General features: G+C 42.6%; 1 protein-coding gene across 1 annotated transcript in view; it reads right to left on the bottom strand.

Moving 5' to 3' along the window:
• The window catches only part of LOC119647267, a 94,102-nt gene that overhangs the window by 46,128 nt on the left and 26,470 nt on the right, over positions 1-21,504 (bottom strand). Inside the window, exon 2 of the mRNA XM_038048156.1 lies at positions 14,336-14,380. The gene's annotated coding sequence lies outside the window, so the exon portion shown is untranslated. The remainder of the gene's footprint in view (positions 1-14,335; positions 14,381-21,504) is intronic.

Below are 21,504 nucleotides of genomic sequence, written 5' to 3'. Positions count from 1 at the left end.
AATTGATGGGCAGCCCAGTTTTTTTTCGAAGAATCCCATCGTTAATAATAATGTTTGGTGCTACAATCCAATAGGATCTGGGCCTTGAAGTGTTTTAGAGCACTGCATTTAAGATCGTAGCGGTACACTACAGGATTACAGTACCCTAAGGAGGCAATCTGGTCACCATTTCGTTCGCCCGTGATTGGTTTAACTCAGGCAGTCATTCGCAGCTGAACCGACTGGTATCCGACGTTGAGTTACGATGCAAATCCCACTGCCATCAGTGAGATTTGAACCGCGAACTTCCGTACAACAAACTCTACCCTTATCCAGTGGTTAAAAGTTGGTAAAACACTTTATGGTAAAATTGAAAAAATGTTGAAGGGGAAATAGAAAACTCTCAAATGGAGTTGCAAAAATCTGAGTTACTTTGGAAAGTTCTGATTTTGACTTGCAAGACCTACATTTGAGCAATTTTAGCTACACGCAAAACATCGAAAGACTGAGTTTCTGGTGAAAGAAGTGCGTAATTTGATTGTAAGTTAAGACAATTTTTCCCCAAATATGATCAAATTTAAAGTAACCATTGGACTTCTTAAGGCTACTCTGTTTTTGGTTATGTTTCGACGGCTCCAGATCCCTGTAATCCTCGGCAAAAATTATTAACAAAATTTAATTAGAGCGTTTGAGTAGAACTATATAATTAAAATAAAAAATTCACAAAATTGATGCCGTTTTTGCTTATTTTACTAACTATGCATATTTTCGCGACGTCAAAGCTCTTTTCCCAAGTGTGAAAGAAGAGCCCGATTGAGAAGGGGGAAGGAAAGTCAATTCCCTTTTTTGGACTTGTTGATGAGAAAGCAAAAGGAATTAGACTTAACGATCTATAGAAAACCGAAAAATACCAATCTAGCTACCCCCGAACGATGCTCATCAGCATATTTTAGAGATCATCATCATCATCATCAACGGCGCAACAACCGGTATCCGGTCTTGGCCTGCCTTAATAAGGAACTCCAGACATCCCGGTTTTGCGCCGAGGTCCACCAATTCGATATCCCTAAAAGCTGTCTGGCGTCCTGGCCCACGCCATCGCTCCATCTTAGGCAGGGTCTGCCTCGTCTTCTTTTCCTACCATAGATATTGCCCTTATAGACTTTCCGGGTGGGATTATCTTCATCCATACGGATTAAGTGACCCGCCCACCGTAAACTATTGAGCCGGATTTTATCCACAACCGGACGGTCATGGTATCGCTCATAGATTTCGTCATTGCGTAGGCTACGGAAATCGTCCATCCTCATGTAGGGGGCCAAAAATTCTTCGGAGGATTCTTCTCTCGAACGCGGCCAAGATTTCGCAATTTTTCTTGCTAAGAACCCAAGTTTCCGAGGAATACATGAGGACTGGCAAGATCATAGTCTTGTACAGTAAGAGCTTTGACCCTATGGTGAGACGTTTCGAGCGGAACAGTCTTTGTAAGCTGAAATAGGCTCTGTTGGCTGACAACAACCGTGCGCGGATTTCATTATCGTAGTTGTTATCGGTTGTGATTTTCGACCCTAGATAGGAGAAATTGTCAACGGTCTCAAAGTTGTATTCTCCTATCCTTATTCTTGTTCGTGTTTGTGTTTGACCAGTGCGGTTTGATGTTATTGGTTGATTCGTCTTCGGTGCTGACGTTGCCACCATATATTTTGTCTTGCCTTCGTTGATGTGCAGCCCAAGATCTCGCGCCGCCTGCTCGATCTGGATGAAGGCAGTTTGTACGTCTCGGGTGGTTCTTCCCATGATGTCGATATCGTCAGCATAGGCCAGTAGTTGGGTGGACTTGTGGAGGATCGTACCTCTTGCATTCACCTCAGCATCTCGGATCACTTTCTCGAGGGCCAGGTTAAAGAGGATTTTAGAGATCGCCAGACTAAATGGATACGCCCACCTGACAATGAGCAACTTGATCAACAAACGAAAGAAGACGTTTCAACGGCAAGCACTCACCACGCTGACTCTGGATCAACAGCTCACACGAAGAATAGCCTTGAAATTCAACGAAATCTCCCTTTCGTTTAAACTGGGAACCCAATCTATCAAATAGCCGTGTCGGGGATATACGAAATTTACGGCGTAGATTACGGAAAAGTATACATCAGGCAAACCAGAAAGAATGTAGAAACATGTCTTGGTGAGTACCTGAAGGAAGGCGGAAAAGGGTAGCGACCGTCTTCAAATTGAAGATAGCGGAACATATCGTCATAAATAATCACATCGAGATGGTGAGATTGATGAAACATGTAAAGAAATAGAACGATTCGAAATGTATCACCGAAATATGTATACTTTCCGTAAATAAAATTGAGTAGAACGAAAACGACAACGGTTTTTTGATTTTTTTATTCTACTCTAAAAGAAGCTATCTCGATTTTGGAGCCAGCAAGAAAATGTTTCTCTTCAGCACCAAACGAAGAAGACATGGGCACATGGGAAAAAATAAAGACAATTGCATACATGTCGAGAAAACTTACTCAACCCTAATGCAACTAAAGGGTAATCGAGAAGAATAGATTATCTCTTTGCGTGATATCGCTGGTACATTTGTGTAATAGGATATACTATACATAAGTCTTTCCCAATGATAATAAAAATTTTTGTATCTTTTGGGCTGTTAGATTCAGTAGCACCGTTCATATGCATCGAACGATTATTCATTATATTGAAGGATCATACGTCCATAACAAAACAAAGGAGGGAACGTTTGAAGTCCATAAGTGACCGGAAATTATCTTGAAACTAGAATTGATTTTGGGTACCAACAGTGGTACATCGCCGCCGCCAAAGCGGGCGGCATTGAAGCTCAAAGGAAACGCTTTCCGGCGAAAATACTTACGCAGCGTAAACCGGATATTTTGCAAAATATGTATTTTTTCCTGCAAACATGACGATAAGAGTAGAATCTATTGCTCCAACAGAAAAGTAGACCAAACTGTTCTGTAACTAATTAAATGACGATAAAAGTTAAGTACACAAATTTAACTAAAAAATTAATTATTGATTTGCAAAGATTTGGAGACACATTAAAAACCAAGGTTAGTTTTTTGTTTATTGAGGAAGTCGTGAGTCCATAGGAGAAGAATATCTCTGACGTTTCTAGGAAGAGACATATCTTTTTAGGCAAAATACATCAGCTTTACAAAATGTTCATATAGTTTAGTTCAGGGTAGAGTCCAATTTATCAGACAATGTTGAGTGCTTCCTCACTTGATTCACCAACGTGCCATGATGAAACGATAATTAAACACAGTCTGATTGAAAATTAAATGGAGCAGCATAAAAATAAAGAACTGCCCTCCACAAAGGAGGAAAGAGAAACCATCAAATATTTAAGACAACGTAACCGCTGCAATTACCTACCTCGCCGCAATAGGAGGGCCTAATAAAGGAAAAGCATGGGATGACAAAAAAACAATAAACTGTGGGTTAATGGCACTGGGGGTAAATGGTAACACGATATTTAGCCTTGCCTATCGAGCGGGATCACTGGAAACGTGACCCATCAGTTACCATCATACAAACCATATATGGTTCGACTAAAAAAAAATGAGAGAAAGCAAACCAGCAGCATTAAGTCAATTTCTGAATGCCGATGAAAACGTAGTAGTCATATATCCATGCGCACTTCAGGGTGAGAAAAATTCCTAATCCTCGCCAATTGAACAGAGCAGCAGTAACACTAACTCTATAGCTATGGCCAGCAAAAAGGTCGACTGGAGCTCAAACGCCAAAGAGATATAGAACAAGCAAAGAGGACAACCTATTCAACGGCGAAAACGAGCTAACACCCATTGCCCCTTCCGAATCGGAGATACCGCCAGGAGTGGCTGACGGTTTCAGAACCCCCTTTGAACGACCGAAGGGTAAAAATGTTCTGAATATAAGACTTGGTGAAGCAATAACAACTGGAGCAACAGAACACTAGTCTCTCTATATATGCCTATATGACCGTGGTGATGGGAAATACTCGAAATAAAGATCACCAAAGGAGGGACTATTCAGTCGGAGGAGGTGTTACGATGAGAGTCCTCCACAAAGCCTCAGTTCTTCGAAGGAAAGAACAGAGAACACAGTGATGAAGAGGATAGTTGGTTTCCGAAATACAGTATTTGTAGAATATAAATAATAATTCTTAGTTAGTATGGAAGTTTTTTTTCTATCTTTTAAACACTGACTAGTAAATCTCCAAACTTCAATTATGGTGGGAAAGAAGTTTTAGAAATTCTTCTAGAAGCTGGAAAAGAGGTTCGATATACTGACACGGTTTTACATAATATGGCGAATAAAGACGACTGGATTTGGGAACTTGATCGTAACACTCAATAAGAATAAATGAGAAGAGACAAGTTAAGGTGGTCTTTCTAACATAATCGCGGCAAGATCAAATCCTAGCACATAAGCCAGTAAGTTCAACTTATTTTCTTGTTAAGAATCCAGAGGAACTACCCTCTCCTTTGCACTTCATCAGCTACTATCAAAGATTGAAACTGCAACGGGCAACAAAGAGACAAGAGACGTAATTCTGATGGACATAATAGACGCCTTCAATTATATTTCTTTATAGACTTCTATATCTTCTATAATTGTAAGCAGGGCTGCTTAATTACATCTGTATAATGAGATTTTATATGCCTCGCACACGCAGAAGATGTCCAAAGGTCCTTGTAGTAAACGAGGTACAAGACTTAGGAAAAGAGGAGCGTAATACGCCCAAGGGTATGTTTGCGACACCAGCATACTCACATTCTAAATATCCCACTAAATGATTTCAAAACTTGCAAAAGCTTTGTGTTTAGTAGAAAAACCGCGTCAACAGGAGAATCTTACGGTCAACCTCAACCAGACCGCTTCTTCTTCTTTAGCCTTTGTCTCATTCAGTAGTGGGGTCGCTCCGTCTTGATCAAATACGTCATTTTTCTCGCTCATAGGTTTGACCCTAGTGGAGTCAAAATGCTCTTAAATAGTCATCCAATGTATCAAGCCGTTATTTCCGATGCCTTTCAGTTGTTTCCCATAGACTTCGATGGTCAGGCCAATCTGAGCTAGGGAGTTTTCGTTAGCGCGAATCACATCACCATACCATCGAAGACCCCTCTTTCGCAATTTTTCTACCATCGGTGCAACCCCATTGCAGATTTCTCATTTATACCGCAACATCTTTGCCTTCATTACCGCTAGGCGCCGTTCATTGTCTTTGATATTCGAGCAACACTCATAATTGTAGACGGTAACACGACGAAAGACACTGGTAAATTTTGGATTTGAGATGCTCGTTGTGGGTTGTATCACAAAGGACGCCCATTATAGAATAACACTTCATCCAAGTTGCACTGAGGCGTGAAACAATTTCATAACGCAATTCACCATTGGCTGATAACATAGATTCGAGATATTTGAATCGTTCAGTTATTTGCAGATTGCTGGCACTTACAATGGTAGTACCGGTTTTACTAGGGTCGGTGGTCTAAAACTCTGTTTTATTCGAATACAGTCTCAGATCGTGCAGCGTGAGGTGGTTATTCCACTTATGGATAAATTTCTCGAGATAAGCTTTGTTACGAGACTCTTATAAAACATCATCTGAATAGAGTAGTAGGACGCTGGACGTTGGATGTCCCGCGTGGGGCGTCCATGACAAAAACAAAGAAAAGGGCGTTGGTAAACATCGACAGAGATACGACACGGTTTTGATAGAAAGGGCGACGCTTTTCGCGGTGTTCCTCTATGAGTAACCGCGCAGCAAGTATTGCAGTAGTTCCGGAATTCATGACAAACCTAGCTGTATTCACGGTCAAATGTATGATGTCGCGAATATGGTTTTCATGGTTGTATGGGATAAACACCCTTTCTTTCTCCATATTGAAACGATTGTGCTTCCTTGCCAGTTAGATTATGTTCTACCCTCCTTATCGCGATTGAAGAACTCACTGAGCCAAAGTTTTCGGGCTCTGCTTTTCGCTCGATAAAGCTCAGTTGCAATGGCGCCAGGTCTTATTGCTTTCCCCATTTCTTTCGTTTGATCACTTATTCAACATCGGTGCCATTGATAGCTAGGTGATCAAATGTTTCCGTTGAAATCTGTTAGAACTATCCCCAACATTCGTCCGTCGCGGTTTGTTAATTAGTAAGCAATATACCCTTCTTATCATTAATACAACAAAAATGTTCGATATCCTGTGCGCGTTGGAATCGGCTTTTGAGAAATTAGTACATATCTCTCTTGCCGTTTTGAGTATCCAATTTATCATAAAAATCCTTGGAATCAGCCGTACGAATAACAGCGATAGCTTTCTTTGCTTCCCGGTTCATATCATTTTAAATATGTCAATTTCTGACCGTTTTATCGACGAAAAACTTATGATGCGGCGTCTCTTTTCGCGGAACTGCATTTGGACATTGTCAATTCAAAGTCAAGTTTCTCGGCTGATGAGCCGCTCACCATGCTCGGTGGTCACGAGGGTAGCATAGCCCGTTTGGTGGGTCGTATCTTAAGTTTGAGTCCATGTTCTTTTGATATTCATAATGGTCGATAGTCGCGTAAGTCTGGTAATTTCGTCTCTTTTCTGGCCAAATCGCTACGATTTAATTTAATTCAGAATGAGCCAGTGTGTCTTTTCCGTTATTTCACCGATGGCTCGGTTTTCAAGAGAGCAATCAACGGCTGATTTAGGAATATGGTGGTCGCATAGAGATCGACACTGCAGTCAATGGTTTTGTGGCGCGGCAGGATTCGCAGCATTCGAAATTTATTTCGAATGTTGCGAGCGAATAGATGGCGCGGATCTATCCACTTTGCGTGGCACACCAAGGGAGTGGAAGATCGCAGTAATCATGTTTTTCAGACCTGTCACTGAACTTATTATTAAGTTGAAAATTGCTAAAGAATATGGAAGTCCTTTTTGAAAATAGAATTTGAGTTGAGTTTACTGTATAGAATTCGCGTTGAGTTTGCTGTATAAAATTCGCATTGAGTTCGCTTAAATATTTCAATAAAAATAATAAGTAATCATAATTACTTAATTGGATTACTTAATTGGTGACCCCGGAACTCGCACCAACAGCATCAACAACTGGGATCCCGAATTCCCAGAACCTGCAAAATTGAAAAACTCAAGCACATCATCATCCCCATCAACAAATCGCAGTCTGCGCAAGCACAATCGCCCAGCAGGCAGCCGCAACAACCGATTGGAGATAAATAAGAGTTCCGCAGCCGCAGCCGCCATCGCTGCCGCAGCCACTTTCGCCGCCGCACTCAACTCCACCATCGCCGACATTGGTGAAGTTCTATTAACGACAAAAATTCGTCCGAACAACACGGCAGAAATAGAACTTCCAAGGACTGAGAAATCCTTCCAGAACATCAGTAGACCGTACGGCAAGCGATTTTCACGCGTTCGCATCTACAGTTGAGTGTGGAGTGCCGTGGTAAACATCACGAAAACGTGTCACATCTCCACATCCCGAGTCGGAGCAGAGGCAAGAAAGAAAAACGCGAGAAAACCTTCTCTACACAGTGTACTGCGCGACACACGTCGGACCCTCACCAGAAGTGGATTTTCACGCGACTTCCCGTACGCACGCCCTCCTGCACAACACCTTTCACGCACCGAACTAGTCATCATTGCCACAACGATCAACAACGGCAACAAACGGACGTCCCCAGCACCGCCAACGCCGCAGCTACAGCCGACAAACAACGAGGAGTTATTCTTAAGAGAAGTTATTATTCATTTATATATAATATATTATTTATTCAGTTAAAAAAAAAATAGTAATAAAAAAATTGAAATCGCTGCAAGAGACGGCGTGCAGGTGTTTAGCATCGCGAGTCCTCCATTCTCATTGGTGGTGTTTTTGGTCTGCGCTGGATAGCGTCCGCTTCGTTTTTTCTCGTTTCGTGCGTGCATTTGTGGGTGCGGCCTGCCGTGTCGGTGTAAAGTTCACCGCGTTTCAGAATAAACTCACCGCGTTTGCATTTCAATCTCGTACTTTTCGTGAAACAAGATGTCTTTTGACAATAAAGACGCAGCAGGCCCATCGAACCCGCAAGTGACCGCCCTCGCCGTACGCGTTCCTCCGTTTTGGCGGCGGAACCCCGAACTGTGGTTCGTGCATCTGGAAGCACAGTTCCAAATGTCCGGCATCACATCGGACGCGACCCGTTTCAACTACGCGGTGATCGGCCTGGACGAAGAGTCCATACTTCTGGTGTCCGACGTGGTGAAGTCGACATCGTATGTGCAGCTCAAGAGCGAGTTGATCAGGCGCCTGTCGGCAAGCGAGTCGGCAAAATTAGACCACTTGCTGGCAGGTTTAACCTTAGGTGATCGAACTCCCAGCCAATTGCTTCGTGAAATGAGGCAATTGGGTGGGAGTAAGATCGGCGAAGACCTGATCAAGTCGCTCTGGCTGCGTCGGCTCCCGGAGGGCACCCAGGCGATCCTCGCTTGCGTCTCCGGTTCCTTGGAGGAACTGGCAGCGACGGCCGACCAGGTTCAGGAGGTGTACGTACGCCCAACCTTGGCGGCCGTTCAACCACCGTCGGATGAGGTGGGTGAATTGAGGCGCGGGATTGCTGCATTAACAGCCAGTATGGCCGAGATGCGGGCGACGTTGGACGCTCAGCGTTCGGGCGCCAGATCGCGAGCACGCTCGCGGTCTGCCATCCGAAAAGGGCGATCAGGTAGCAGGTCGTCAGGACAGTCCACGGACCCAGGGATTTGCTGGTACCACCGCAGATTCGGGGATAAAGCGACAAGATGTACGCTACCGTGTAGATTCTCTTCTACCGCAAAAAACTAGGTCCGCGGGGGGTTTTGGCGGCGGCCACCCAGAACGCAGCACCACGTCGCCTAACTATTTTTGACCCCCTCAGCAGGTGCAACTACCTCGTCGACACGGGTGCGGAGGTTTCGGTTCTTCCCGTACCCCAGCATCATCAACTTTTCCCTCAATCGCTCAAACTTGCGGCAGCAAATTCCTCCCGCATAAACACGTACGGGTATAGGCAAGTGGACGTGAGTCTTGGCTTGCGTAGGACGTTTTCGTGGCGTTTCATCCTGGCGGATGTCAGCTTCCCCATACTAGGCGCAGACTTCCTGTGTCACTATGGATTGCTGGTGGACTTGCAAAACAAGTCTCTTATAGATTCCACGACCAACCTTAATACGTCGGGACATATGGTATCTCACCCAGGCAATAATCTTTCCGTTCTTTTAGAAGACATTACCGACTCTCGTGTTCGGGCACTTCTCCAAAAGTTCAGCCAGATTACTACCAACTGTAGTCTCTCCAAACCAGTGAAGCACAATGTGCAGCACCACATTATCACTACTGGTTCTCCGATCTTCTCGAAGGTGCGTCCTCTACCATCTCAGAAACTGGCAATTGCACGGAAAGAGTTTGAACAACTCGTTCAACAGGGTATCTGCAGGCCCTCAAACAGCTGTTGGTCTTCCCCACTGCATATGGTCCCTAAGCCAAACGGCGAATGGCGCCCATGTGGGGATTACAGAAGGCTAAATGCACAGACTGTTCCTGACCGATATCCAATTCCACTCATCCACGACTTTGCGCATCACCTCGCGAATTGCCGCATCTTTTCGACCTTGGACTTAACCAAGGCTTATCACCAAATTCCAGTAGCTCCTGAAGACATTCCAAAGACGGCAATATGCACACCCTTTGGACTCTTCGAGTTCACCCGGATGACTTTCGGATTGTGCAACGCGGCGCAAACCTTTCAAAGGTTCATTCACTCAGTCCTGCGAAACCTCGAATTCTGTTTCGTATATTTGGATGATGTTTTGGTCGCTTCTTCCACTGAGTCTGAGCACTTAGCCCATCTCGAGTGCATTTTTCAACGTCTCCTTGAGGCCGGTTTAGTCCTAAACGTTGAGAAATGCAAATTCCTTCAACAACAGGTGAGATTCCTCGGCCATTTCATTTCCCCTGAAGGAATACAGCCCGACCCAGACAAGGTGCAAGCAATCACAAGCTTCCCGCGTCCAAAGACAGTGAGGGAGTTGAGGAGGTTCTTGGGCATGCTAAACTTCTACCGTCGTTTCCTGCCCAAGGCCGCCCATCTCCAGTCCATTTTGAACGCGTACTTGTCTGGCCCCAAAACTAAGGACACACGAGAGATCGTGTGGTCTGAAGAGGCTATCTGCGCGTTTGACAAATCTCGTCAACAACTGGCTGACGCTACACTCTTGGCATTCCCTCTGCAAGATGCACCCCTAGCCGTTTTTGTTGATGCCTCTGACATCGCAGTAGGTGCTGCCCTTCACCAAAAGGTGGACCAAGTTTGGCAGCCGTTGAGCTTCTTCTCGAAGCAGTTGAATCCCGCTCAACGGAACTACAGCACCTACGATCGCGAACTGCTCGCCGCATACCTGTCCATCAAATACTTCCGTTTCTCCCTAGAAGGCAGGCCGTTCACAGTGTTCACGGACCATAAGCCTCTCATGTTCGCTTTGAAACAGAAGCCCGACAAAGCGTCCCCTCGTCAGCTTCGACACCTGAGCTTCATAAGCCAGTTTACGTCGGACATCCAGCACGTGTCCGGGAAGGACAACATTGTTGCTGACGCTTTGTCTCGTGTCTCCGAAGTTAACATCCCCGCCTCACTCGATTTCTCGGCTATTGCCAAGGCGCAAGTGGATGACGCAGCACTTCAGAGCCTCAAGTCCAACCCCAAATACAAATTTCGGGAGTTGCCCATCTTCGGCTCAAACCTCTCGCTCTGCTGCGAAGACTCGGAAAAGGGACCTCGGCCATACATTCCGGCCACATTTCGCAAGGAAGTGTTCCACGCAGTTCACGACTTGGCGCACCCCGGCATCAGGACAACAAACCGGTTAGTCACCGGAAAATACTTCTGGCCCTCCATGAACAAGGATATTAATTCCTGGGCCAGAGAGTGCATCGCATGCCAAAAATGTAAGGTCTCCAGGCATGTTAGGAAAGAAGTGGGCTCATTCCCCCGCACTACCAAGCGTTTCCACACCATACACCTCGACATTATAGGGCCTTTGCGAGACTCGCATGGTTATAAGTATTGCCTCACAATCATCGACAGGTTCACGCGGTGGCCTGAGGCAATACCTCTGAAAGACATCACGGCGCAATCATGTGCTGAAGCCCTCTGTCGAGAGTGGATACCTCGCTTTGGCGTCCCTGCAGTGGTCATCACTGACCAGGGAATGCAATTTGAGTCCACCCTTTTCTCCGAGTTAGGCAAACTCCTTGGTTTTAAACGCCAGCGGACTACGGCATACCACCCACAATCCAATGGGATGTTGGAACGTTGGCACCGGACGCTGAAAGCCGCCATTATGGCACGCGACGACCCGTCCTGGACGCAAGTCTTGCCTCTCGTCCTACTCGGCCTTCGTACAACCCGCCGAGAGGAATTTGCTGCCAGCCCCGCGGAGCTGGTTTACGGGGAGAACCCAAGACTCCCAAGCGATCCGGTCTTCGACAAGAGATCGGGTCTCACGGAGTCGGGGTTGGTGCGTCTGCTGGGGGACAATCTCCGGCGCATCAAGGCGACACCACCCACTCGACACTCGTCCATACCTGCTTGTTCGCCCAAGGAACTGGACACATGCACGCATGTGCTGATCAGGACGGATGCCGTCCGGAAGCCGCTGCAGCCTCCATATGAGGGCCCGTATCGCGTTCTCGAGCGGGGAGAACATTTCTTCCAGCTCGAGATCGGTGGTCACAAAAAGGCGGTCTCTTTGTCCAGGCTGAAACCCGCGTGCGCCCCGAAGCAACGTCGTGTCCGCTTTGTGGATTAACGGCGAACGAAGTTCGGGGATCAGTCGCTGAAACCCCCTAGGTTTCATCTGGGGGCGGAGTGATGTGGCGCGGCAGGATTCGCAGCATTCGAAATTTATTTCGAATGTTGCGAGCGAATAGATGGCGCGGATCTATCCACTTTGCGTGGCACACCAAGGGAGTGGAAGATCGCAGTAATCATGTTTTTCAGACCTGTCACTGAACTTATTATTAAGTTGAAAATTGCTAAAGAATATGGAAGTCCTTTTTGAAAATAGAATTTGAGTTGAGTTTACTGTATAGAATTCGCGTTGAGTTTGCTGTATAAAATTCGCATTGAGTTCGCTTAAATATTTCAATAAAAATAATAAGTAATCATAATTACTTAATTGGATTACTTAAGTTTCGCTGCGTTTAGCAAAAAGAGAAAGCCGAATGAACCCAAACACGCATCTTTTTTGGTGAATAGCTTCATCTATCAAGCGAGGTCAAACATCTGGAGCTGAATCTGGATATGGACATAAAGTAGAGCAAACCTTTGAAGCATATACTATATATAACTTGCCGCAAAGAAAACGAGCCATGTTGACCTATGGGACAATGATGTGATTCCCAAAATAGGAACAGAGACAAACTATTAAGAATCTATCTTCTCACCAAAGACACGTCTGGCTCTGTATTGTAGGTTGTATGGATACCATATCAGTCCTTGTCTTGGAAACGTCGCTACATCTACTATCTTTGGACCTCATAATAAAGAAAAAAGCAAGAATTGTATCACACAAGCTTAAGTTGAATAGCAATTGGACAAGTATGGCGTAAGGGGCATAGCAAACTTTCAAACGAAATCACAACCCCAATCTTGGAGATGGACAGTGATATAATGTCATTGAAATGTTACTAATACGTCAAAACAACGATAATCAGCAAGAACTGAAATCTTTGTGGCTAGAGGATCGGAAAAACCACATATATGCATGGTACACAAATGAACTTGAAACAAAAGACTGAATAGCGGCCGGACACGTAAAACTTCATAACAACACAACCCATAACCATTATATTTTAGCCAGAGATGTATGCAATAAACATGTTGCAAGGAAAATCTATTGAGGAAGTATATCCACATTCTTTGATATCAGGCAACATTAATAGCTATCGCATCAATCCAAATCTAAACTGTTATGGGGAATACCAGTAAGACCTTAAAATCCACGCGGCCGAAGATGAAATATCGTTGAAGTGGTCAGAAAAGCACGAAGCGATTAACGGTATTGAAGAAACGGATGAACTTACAAAAAAGTAAGAGAAAACCAACCACCAAACCAGGAGCCTGAAATTAGCAAATTCATAGCTGAGCGATCTACATGAGACTGTCAGCTTACGTATCTAACTTGCTGATTGGAGGCAGCGAGTTATCGGTGTAAAGAATTAGTATGTACTTCATTTACTTTGAAATTATGTAAATTTAGGACTTAGGCTGTTGATAAGTCTAATAATCGCTCACTGTTGTTTACACAAACATCTGAATACAATGGGAACCTGTACTGCAGGCCCAACATGCAGACTTTGTAATGAAAAAGACGAGACAGTTTTCATATAGGACTACTTCGCGCTCATGCGGTGGAAAAATACCAGTTGTTGAACAACAAATCCTCCATCAGATGCATCTAGTAGATTAACTCCTCAATCTAGCGAATGAAAAACTTGTATAGGATCGGGTTTTATGGCCGATTACTGCCTTTTATTGTATATCCTACCAAAGTTCTTTAAGTGAATAGTCCCATCCGATTCGTTGCGCTCAGGAGATATTCGACAAGAGTTGATATTCCCCAGGAATATGGAGTAAACAGGAGTAGGGCGTTACTTTTCGCATAAATGAACTATAGTAGAAAGAAAATAGGTCAATAGACTGCAGTATCCTTCCATCCATCTATTCATTTGTATTAAACGTTAAAATGATGGATAAAAGTTGTTCAATGCTGAATGTCGTTTTATCTTTCGTTTTCATGTTTATTTGAAAAATAATTCTTCACATCTATTAGAATTACATGAATTCTACCAAAACTACCAAACTATAATGCGGTGTAGTGAGTTCAAACATCACTTCTATTCAGCAAAATCAAGTTTGGTTGCCTGAGCACATTTTTTATCAGCTTTGTTCAGTCCATAGTATTCAATTCACCAGTCGCCCTTGAGATATACTCCGTACAACAGTTGAAGAGGAATGTCAAGAGTTGAAACACATAGCCAAGAATGGACGATGATGGCGTAGCTGGCAAGCTCTAGAAGTGCAACTATCATATATAATAGTAAATGGGCTACTGCTCATAGTTACATTTAAATAGCGTTGTTTAACATAACAAGAGAAGTTTAGAGAGAATACGAGAATTAAGAAAGAGCTATTGCATTTTAAATGCATGATTTGAATAACTTTTCAATGCACTAAAAACGAAGAACACTAGAAAATACATTATTGTGATTACTTATAACTATTTCTATTTCAATTTCTTACCATTTTTACAAAGAGTAAAGTTTACGAAACGAGGCTCACTTTGACCTGAAAAAAAAAAAACGAAAATGCAATTAAAATAAATTATCTTAGCCCAAATTTACATACATATATAGTAATTTATGGAAATAGCATTCACAGTTAATTCCATTCTTTTTTCGATATTACAATAACAGAATGTCAGATGAATTGCAGATTTCGCGGCCTAGTTTGTTCTTTAAGAGGCACCGGACGGTGAAATATTTTAATAAGAGAATAATTCCGAAAATAAATTATTGCCCCCAGTAACAAACATCCATTCAGAAAGCAGAAGGAACAATGCACCTCAACCCGAGTGACATTGAGAAAACTGAATTGAGTAAATACATCCATATATATGCCTAATTAATTTCGAGTATACCTAGTGTCTACAAATATACCAACAAGCGTTTTGAATGTTTAAACCTGAAAGGCTCCCACAACTGCATAGAGTATTAATGTCGTAACCTGCTGTAATGGACAAAGACTGACTATAGCGTATAATATTGAATAATGTACCGATCTAGTCCCATCTATTTAACTGAACACACCCAAATAAAAAATGCAATTCACTTTTCATTGCCAAAGTTTTTTTTTAAAATGTAGCGCCTACGGCATCGCCTATGGGTAATTGACCCCGACAATTATCTTTGATTTTTCCATCCTATTATGCCACTTAGTTTCCCAAACATATGATCGCAATCGGTCCAGAATAATTAGCCATTGCACCTGAACGAGGGACAATAAAATACGGGCTTTATGTGAACTTACTCATAACATTTTGTTTAATGACGTCTGCTCGTAACATTTGACTTGATGACGTCTTCGACATGTGCAAAGCAATCACACGGGAAAGTTTTCATATAAACAAAAGGTGTGACTTCTGACTTAAATACACACAAGAGATGGTTGTTTTCAGTTTATGAATTTCAATCAACTTTCTGTTATTCCCCCTACAAAATACATTATTAATATTTCAGAGAATATGAATTTATACATTTGCCATTTTGTGCCTCCACAAGCCAAATAAACAATATAATTTCCTAATACTGAATGTGTGTTCTAGAATGAGGGGATCCACTGATAAATTCAATAAAGATGCCCCCACATTTCAATGGAAAGAAAACTCAATCAGTTAATCAGTATAGATAAAATAAAAGCAATCCTCCAACCCCCCCCAAAAAAATAACAGGACGTGAGACCTCACTTCACTCCTCCTCCTTATCAATCCCCATGAGAATGCTCTTGAATAATTAAGGTTGGAGAAAATTTAATAAACCTGGTTACATCTTATAAGTCATTAACATATCCAAGATTATTAGGCTTATTTCCCTGGAGTAGGAAAAAGATATTAGAATAATTTCGCTGCAAGCGCAACATGGTATAACTACGAATATGGGTGCAATGATAAACTTGTTGAAATCTTCATTATCTACCGGGTAGCATATATGTATGCATTATGCGCCAAATCCAAATACGGACTGCTCGTCGAGGACGAATGTGATGAAGGCCGCCCGGAAACTTCCGCGGGCAATGTATTGGGTAATACAAAAAGTCTCCGCGGATTTATGTTACTATGTAGTGTTGATACCTATATATTTGGCAGCACTTATTCAATCGTGCTAAACTGGCGTACGTTTGAAAGGTGACATTTCATTCATTTGATTTCACATTCTTAGTCGGGACAGTTCTGCAATTCGGCGCTCACGCATAAAGTTATATTGATTTAAAAATGTGCAAGATATCTGAAGAAAGACGCTATGTGATGCTCTTTTACTAGAGAAAAATAGTGAAAACGCTGCAAAAACATGCCGAGAAATTTGTGAAGCATAAGGTCGCGGTTGCTGTGAGTAAACATCGGACCCAGAAATAGATCGCTCGATTTCGTTCCGGAAATTTGGATGTCAAAGGTGCACCTCGCTATACATAGCGCGTTAAATCCAAATACAGATTTATCGTGGGGGACCAATGTGATGAAGGCCGAATGGAAACTTCGGTGGGCAATGTACCATAATAGACTCCCCCCTTATTTTCATTAATGACGGAAATCACTTCTATGTACAATCTAACAAAATTCTCAAAGACCGTTCAAAAAAACTGTTTTTTTTAATAATTGGCATTTCAAATTTCAACCAAATTCAAACACACTGAAAAGTCTGCGCCATGTTGTGTGACGTCACAAGTCAGGTTAAGTAAGTTCAGTAGGCCGATAGCCGATAGTTCCTCATGAAAATATCAAAATATCAAAGTTACTTCTGCGGTGAATTGCCAATAAGAACGATAAAATATTATTCCATGCCTTCCGCCCAAATAACTCCACAAAAACCTCGCAGAAAGCTGAAATTCGGTTTCTTTGCAGGTTTGTATTGTGAAGATCATTTCAATGTGAGTTAACATTTTATAAACTTAAATGCAATCTTGGTTAAGGGGGTCATCCGTGTGAAGGTCGCTTTGTTTAGAAATTTTTTGTGAAGAACTGGATAAAGATATAAATACGAATTTTTCATCATATATTTATTAATATCTTGAGCATGCTCGACAGCATAGTTCATTATTGAAATACGGGGCAACTTATACACCCGTCTCCAAAAAAGGTGTTTTTCTGCTGCCACGCTAGAGGGCACTGCGATTAGTTTGAAGAAAAAAAGGAAACGGCATTTTAACGTGCAGACTTAACTACAGTCCGCAAACTAGGATTATTAAAAAATATTAAAAGTTAAATTTTTGGCGCCGTATTAAACTTTTTTTTGTGAATTTTGGCGTTTTTTAAGGTTCTTAATGAATAAACAAAAACTACTGAATGAATCGCAATTATCCTAGTTTGCGGACCTTAGAAGTATGTTCTGAATAAGTCATGAAAATTGCAAAGAATTTCTTTGGATAGATTTTGGGCTGCAATATGCAGTTTCGAGAAAAACACATTTAAAAAGTAGAATATGATTTTTAGCCATAAAATCTTAAATGAACATTAATCCCATAAACCTTAAACAAGTCGGGAAACCGGAAGCTTGACGCTTCAGGTATAAAAAGTTTGGTGTTTCCCTTTGTGAGGAGCACACCACATTTCTCCATTGGCTGATAGCGTTGACTCGAGATATTTGAATTGCTCAGCGCTGTCAGCTCCAATAACCTGCCCAGAACCGGGCGAATTTACTATCTCGGGTCAAAGCTATTAGCCAACAGAGAACTTCGTAATGAAATTCACGCAGTGAAATGGCATTCCACAATTGGTGTTCTTTGTGATCGACGTATCAGCTAACGTCTGCCGCTCTCTACAGTTCTGAGTGTTGGCCGACTTTAAAGACAATGAACGGCGTCTTGCGGTAATGGAGACGAAGATGTTGCATTGCACAGATGGCGTGATACGTTTTGATCACGTCCGAAATGAGAATTTCCGCAATTGATATGGGGCTGCACCGATCGTGGAAAAACTGCGAGTGAGGCGTTTTCGATGGTGTGGTCACGTAATTCACGCTAACGAGAGTTCACTTACCAATATTAGTCTGAACATCGAAGTCAATGGTAAGCAACCAAAAAGCCGGCGAAAACAATGATAGCTTGATACACTAGATGGGGATTTAAAGGTCTTGTGATTACATCCTGATCAGGCATTTGGTAAAATAAAATGACGAAACCGATCACGACGAGCCGACCCGCGTGTAAAAACACCTTGCATGTGAAGAAATCGTGGATACAACTGCATCGGATGCTCAATAAAAAAAATTAACAAGTCGGGAAACCGGAAGCTGGACGCTTCAGGTATGAAAGGTTTTGTGTATTTCTTTTATAAAGAGATTTGGGTGTGCATTTGTCCCATTAGCATGTAGCACGTAAAATATGCATATATTATGTGAAAATAGCCACTTTCAAGTGATATTGACATTCATAGTCTCGAATTTGCAGAGAAGCGACAGCTTTGACCAAGTATTACTTTGTTAGTAATAGTGCGATTTTCACCAAATTTGGCGGGATCATGCCCTATGCTGTAGCCTATATTGTTGCAAAATTTTGTGATTCTAGGGTGAACTTAAGGGGGGTTTTCCTGTCAATTACTAAAAATTATAGTAATGTACTATTATTAACTTTATTTGAACAGGTATCGGTATGGAGGGTATTTCGGAGCCTAGGCACCATATAGTGACAGCCCCCTGATTTTTTCCAGATTTTCGTTGAAAAAATGACCACTTTCAACCCCCCGCACCCCCCACCTTTTCAACAAATGTCAAAACTAAGACTGGCTTCGAAAAGTACTAATCGAGACCTTTAATTTGATACCACACATGACTATATTTGATGAAAAAAAAATTTACACTCTCCCTTTGCATGTATGGGGACCCCCCCTTAAATTCGTCGTAAAAGGATGTAACTCACTATATGCGTGAGCGTTCGCAGTTCCCATCTTTCTACCAAATTTGGTGTCAATCGCTACAACCGTCTCTGAGAAAAATGCGTGTGACGGACAGACAGACAGACAGACAGACAGACAGACAGACAGACAGACGGACAGACAGACAGACAGTAAACCGATTTTAATAAGGTTTTGTTTTACAAACAAAACCTTAAAAAGGTAAGAACGAACAAAATAGTACCCGATGGAGGAGACAGGAAAAATATCCTCATAATGACTATGAATTTATTTTACGTGGCCCATACCCAAAAGTAGACAGCAGCTAATTGAAGGAACACAGGATCAGTGGGACGCAATTTCAACGGTTGATCTAAAAAATTTATATGAAAGTTTCAGAGAGTTAATTTTGGACTGAATAAAAAAATGGAAGAAAGCACAAATTATGCCGCTTTGTATCAAATCATTAATATCTGAAGCTTTGAGGAATTTACTTAAAGTTTAAAGCCTGTTTCAATTCTCGAGGGAAAGCAAAATATTCATTTGTATTTAATCATGTGTCATGTACTGTAAAAAAACCCATCAGTTAAGTGTGCCCTACTTAATCTCGCGTAAGTCCGTTATTTTAATTTGAATTGAGAAGCAGTTTTTTTGTTGTTGTATAAATTCAAATGTGAAAAAAATATTTGTACCGTTAGATTGTAGTTTCACGCAGTGGTAAGTTTTTGAAGAGCGTTAATTGAAAAAAATAAGTGATATCGACCAAGGAGAAATAATTACTTTATTTCATAAAAAATATAGCACACGACAAATACCGGCCGTTGTGGGTTTTTGTCAGTCCTCTGTAGCTGACTTTTTAAAAAAAATTCCGGGATACTGGGTGTACTGCCCGGAAACAGGTTTCTGGAAGGCGGAGAAAGAACACATCAGCGGAAGACAGACTGATGCACAGATTCTGCCTTCGTGATCGGTTCAAAAATTCATCGGACATTAAAAAAGAGCTCAAGGATGCCATTGGGACAGAAATTGATGCATCAATGGTTCGTCGGAGGCTCAGAGAGGGCGAATTTCATGGCCAACGTCCCACAATGAATAAATGGAAGAATGCGGAAGCAATGCTATTTATGGGGAAAGGACCACGAAAATTGGACCCTGGAACAGTGGCAAACTGTAATATTCTCCGATGAATTCCAATTTAATATTTTTGGGTTAGATGGAACCCACCGGGTATGGAGAAGATCAGGTGAGCGATTCAGTGGGGAGTGTATTCAGACCACAGTACGCCAGCTGGTGAGCAGGATGATCTGGGACTGCTTTTCGTTGTATGATGTGAAAGGACTTTCATTATCTCTCTTCTACCTCTACCCTCGAAACAATCACACGTTTTGTGAGATCTGTCGAGATCTGAACGAGTGCAATTTAAAATAAGTTATTAAATAAAGTTTTTCGTTTAAATCTTAATTTATTGTTTTAAAGAAAAGTAAAGGAGATTCCTGATAGATAGTTCGGTGCGGGTGCAACGATTTCTAGTGCGGATATTTCTTGTGCGCCAAGAGTACTTTTAAAACCCCATAGACAACTTGTGGGCACTAATGGAGAAAAAGGTAGCTGAACAGAAGCCGAAAAGCCAACATCATCATCATTAACGGCGCAACAACCGGTATGCGGTCCAGGCCTGCCTTGATAAGGAACTCCAGACATCCCGGTTTTGCGCCGAGGTCCACCAATTCGATATCCCTAAAAGCTGCCTGGCGTCCTGACCTTCGCCATCGCTCCATTTTAGGCAGGGTCTGCCTCGTCTTCTTTTTCTACCATAGATATTGTCCTTATAGGCTTTCCGGGTGGGATCATCCTCATCCATACGGATTAAGTGACCCGCCTACCGTAACCTATTGAGCTGGATTTTAGCCACAACCGGATGGTCATGGTATCGCTCATAGATTTCGTCATTGTGTAGGCTACGGAATCGTCCATCCTCATGTAGGGGGGCCAAAAATTCTTCGGAGGATTCTTCTTTCGAACGATCATAGTCTTGTACAGTAAGAGCTTTGACCCTATGGTGAGACGTTTCGAGCGGAACAGTCTTTGTAAGCTGAAATAGGCTTTGTTGGCTGACAACAACCGTGCGCGGATTTCATCATCGTAGTTGTTATCGGTTGTGATTTTCGACCCTAAATAGGAGAAATTGTCAACGGTCTCAAAGTTGTATTCTCCTATCCTTATTCTTCTTCGTGTTTGTGTTTGACCAGTGCGGTTTGATGTTGTTGGTTGATTCGTCTTCGGTGCTGACGTTGCCACCATATGTTTTGTCTTGCCTTCATTGATGTGCAGCCCAAGATCTCGCGCCGCCTGCTCGATCTGGATGAAGGCAGTTTGTACGTTTCGGTTGGTTCTTCCCATGATGTCGATATCGTCAGTATAGGCCAGTAGTTGGGTGGACTTGAAAAGGATCGTGCCTCTTGCATTTACCTCAGCATCACGGATCACTTTCTCGAGGGCCAGATTAAAGAGGACGCATGATAACGCATCCCCTTGTTGTAGACCGTTGTTGATATCGAATGGTCTTGAGAGTGATCCTGCTTCTTTTATCTGGCCTCGCACATTGGTCAGGGTCAGCCTAGTCAGTCTTATTAATTTCGTCGGGATACCGAATTCTCTCATGCACACTTTTACCCTGGCTATGCTATCATAGGCGGCTTTAAAGTCGATGAAAAGATGGTGCAACTGTTGTCCATATTCCAACAGTTTTTCCATCGCCTGCCGCAGAGAGAAAATCTGATCTGTTGCTGATTTGCCTGAAGTGAAGCCT

Source organism: Hermetia illucens, chromosome 1, assembly GCF_905115235.1.
Source record: "Hermetia illucens chromosome 1, iHerIll2.2.curated.20191125, whole genome shotgun sequence".
NCBI lineage: Eukaryota > Metazoa > Arthropoda > Insecta > Diptera > Stratiomyidae > Hermetia > Hermetia illucens.
This window is presented reverse-complemented; position numbering and strand designations above follow the sequence as displayed.